Here is a 3,782-nt window from a genome sequence, read left to right on the forward strand (position 1 = left end):
CTTACTTATAATATTTACCCATCTGGACTTCAAAAGGTATTGGCAGTAACTTGCAATAAATCACATTCACACTCTGTGAAAATGGATATAGGAAAATGTAAAACCAGGCAGAAGGAGGAGGCAATTATGAGTAATTCTTTATGAGTATTTTTTTTTTTTTTTTGAGAAGGAGTCTTGCTCTGTTGCCCAGGCTGGAGTGCAATAGCACAATCTTGGCTCACTGCAACCTCTGCCTCCCAAGTTCAAGTGATTCTCCTGCTTCAGCCTCCTAAGTAGCTGGGATTACAGGCACCTGCCTCCATGCCTAGCTAATTTTTGTTACATTTTTAGTAGAAACCAGGTTTTACCATGTTGCTCTGGCTGGTCTCAAACTCCTGATCTCAGGTGATCCACCTGCCTCAGCCTCCCAAAGTGCTGGGATTACCACACCGGGCCAAGTGAGTAATTTTATTAAATATAAAATAAATAAATATAAAATATAAAATAAATAAATATTCTAGTGTTTTAAACCTTCCACTGTTAAGTGAACCACTCACTATACTGATTTCAGTTGTAATTTTAGTTTTAAGGAAGCACAAATATTAAATTTCTTTAACATGGAAAAGAAATACAGTAATAAGAATTCATTCAACTAAGATCTTAATGAGTCCCAGTTACTACATTTCAAAATCTTAGGATTTAATAAAAGTCATAGAGAGAAAGAGAGTGTCCTTTTCTGTCTCTGCATGAATCCAGAGACGCTGTAAGAGACCCAGATAATACAAACAAATGGCGTTTTCAGAAAGGCATTTCTGGTTCCCTGCTGCATCCTCTGCATCTAGAAAAGATAAAACCAGCTAGACACTTTCACTACAGACTTGGAAGCCGAGCTGCAGGTGACAGCCAAAGCATTCTCCATAGCCAGACGATGCAGACAAGGAGAAGCAGCTGGCTATCCCCCGCCTTTGGACTGCTGGTACACAGGCGATCAGAGAAGGTCTGAGTGTATTCCCAGATACGAATAGTAATAACCCAATGAATGGGGTGTCCAAATATGAGAGTATAATAGTGGAATAACAGCTATTTTTTTCCTCCCTTTGGCTTTTAAATAATTAGACATTACTTGCTTTTTTTTCCCCTTTGGCAATTTTTTTCTTTTTTTTTCTTTTTAAGAGATCTCTCTGTTGTCCAGGCTGGAGTGCAGTGGCGTGATTATAGCTCACTTCAGCCTCAAACTGTTCGGCTCAAGTGATCCTCCCACCTCAGCCTTTGGAGTGGCTGGGACTGCAGGCATGCACCACCAGGCCCGGCTAATTTTTTTTATTTTTTATAGAGACAGAGTCTCGCTATGTTGCCCAGGCTGGTCTCAAACCACTGGCTTCAAAGTACTGAAGTTCCAGGTGTGACCCACCATGCCTGGCTCCCTTTGGCAAGTTTTAATTTTTGAAAAATTCCATTCTTGTGAATAGTTTGAAAAGATTTGTCTTTCTTCCAGTCATTTTCTTGAAGTAATTTCCTATTTTGCTTTCAGAAATGCAAAATATGGAATGGAGATAAAGAAAGATCTGCCAGGCTGGTGCGGTGGCTTACCCCTGTAATCCCAGCACTTTGGGAGGCCAAGGCAAGCAGATCACAAGGTCAGGAGTTCAAAACCAGCCTGACCAACGTGGTGAAACCCCGCCTCTACTAAAAATACAAAAATTAGCCAGGCATGATGGTGTGCGCCTGTACTCCCAGCTACTCAGGAGGCTGAGGCAGGAGAATCGCTTGAACCCAGGAGGCGGAGGTTGCAGTGAGCTGAGATTGTGCCACTGCACTCCAGCCTGGGCAGCAGAGCAAGACTCCATCTCAAAAAAGAGAAAGAAGGATCTGCCTGACTTTTGGACACATAATACTTACATAAGGCCCTATCTAAAGTATCCTAAGAGACGTATATGTTTGTCATCTTTTATAATTGATTAAAAAAGATTGGACTAAAAAGTAAAAATCTAGGCCGGGCATGGTGGCTTGTGTCTGTAATCCCAGAACTTTGGGAGGCTGAGGTGGGTGGATCACCTGAGGTCAGGAGTTTGAGACCAGCCTGACCAACATGCAGAAACCCCATCTCTACTAAAAATATAAAATTAGCCAGGCATGGTGACAAATGCCTGTAATCCTAGCTACTGGGGAGGCTGAGGCAGGAGAATCATTTGAACATGGGAGGTGGAGGCTGCAGTGAACCAAGATCGTGCCATTGCACTCAAGCCTGGGCAACAAGAGTGAAACTTTGTCTCAAAAAAAAAAAAAAAAAGAAAGAAAAAAGTAAAAATCTGTCACTTGCTTGCCCTGCGATTAGTGTAGGAAAGGGTTCCAGCTTCGTGGTGAGGTTGCTGGGCTATAGTGTCAAGAACTTCCCTGTCATCCATCCCCTCTAGGATTTGTTTCTTGTTCTGTGATTTGCTGAGTGATCAAAGACCAATGATTATATGGCTCTGCATCCGTATTTCTGTTAAATGGAAGTTTTAAAACAATTTTTTTTCTTAGACACAAGAGTTGCAGATTTGAGGCCGCATCTTCACTTTTTGTGGTCAAGAGGGAATTAGGAATGTGCCATCTGGAACCTGGAAGAGAAAGACAGAGTAAAGAGTAGTCAGTGCCTGGTTGTAATCTCTGTCAGTCATTTTCACAGTCACACAACAAGAACCCGTGCTGAAAATGAAAATAAAGGTGATTGTTTTCATTCTGAAATTTTTCTGAGCATAAAAAGAAAGGCATCATTCATTCTTTATTATTATTATTATTTGAGATGAAGTCTTGCTCTGTTGCCCAGGCTGGAGTGCAGTGGCATGATCTCGGCTCACAGCAACCTCCGCCTCCCTGGTTCAAGCGATTCTCCTGCCTCAGCCTCCTGAGGAGCTGGGATTACAGGTGGGCGCCACTGCACCCAGCTAATTTTTTATATTTTTAGTAGAGATGGGGTTTCACCACGTTGGTCAGGCTGGTTTCGAACTCCTGACCTCAGGTGATCCGCCTGCCTCAGCCTCCCAAATTGCTGGGATTACAGGCGTGAGCCACAGTGCCTGGCCAATTCACACTTTTTAAGACTGAATAACATTTCTTTTTTTTTTTTTAAGTACAATTTCCATTTTATTTTTCTCCAGAGAATAGTTGCCTTCAGTCTTTTAAGGACTCCGCTCCTTACATGGGTTTTGTTGGGAGTCGTGGGGCAGCACCCGCAGGTCTAAATCGGAGTCGGGGTGTTCGGTCCTTGCGGACTTCATGAGCTCAATTCCTGACTACTTTGCTGTGAATTGCACAACTCACACAGTAATGTAGCTTCACATAGAGCTTGGGAAGTACATAAGCATCAAGGACGCTCGCTTCAGAAATGTCCCTGACTGCTGTGGCCTCCACTATGTTTCGAATGACAAATGTCTTAATGGCCTTGTCCTTGGGCATGCATAGTACACAATTCGTGCAGTGAATAGGCTGAACACGACCTCGGCCCTTTTTGACATGACCCTTCTTCCTTCTTTTCTTTGTCATCTTGGAGTCATGCAGCGGAGAGAGATGAATAAGATTTCTAAATGTACATTTGTTGAGCTGCCTACTATGGTAATTGCATTATACTAGGTGCATGAATAGACTGAGAAGCTTACATTCTGGGCAGAGGGAAAGGCAAACAAAATATGCCATGTAATGTGTTAAGTACACAGAAGTTTGAAAGATGCTATGGGAGCTTATAGGAGAAGTGAGGACGTGAATTATCATCAAAGAGGGCTCCTGGCTGAGGAGAAAATCTTACCTGGGTTTTGGGGTAGTCA

The 3,782-nt window shown here is 42.7% G+C and overlaps 1 pseudogene; it reads right to left on the reverse strand.

Moving 5' to 3' along the window:
* Nucleotides 1–3,156: 3,156 nt before the first annotated feature.
* LOC135277737 (small ribosomal subunit protein eS26-like) lies at nt 3,157–3,504 on the reverse strand (annotated as a pseudogene).
* Nucleotides 3,505–3,782: the final 278 nt, after the last annotated feature.

Source organism: Aotus nancymaae, unplaced genomic scaffold, assembly GCF_030222135.1.
Source record: "Aotus nancymaae isolate 86718 unplaced genomic scaffold, 86718_ANA_hifiasm-v0.15.2.pri h1tg000033l, whole genome shotgun sequence".
In the NCBI taxonomy this organism is placed as follows: Eukaryota; Metazoa; Chordata; class Mammalia; order Primates; family Aotidae; genus Aotus; species Aotus nancymaae.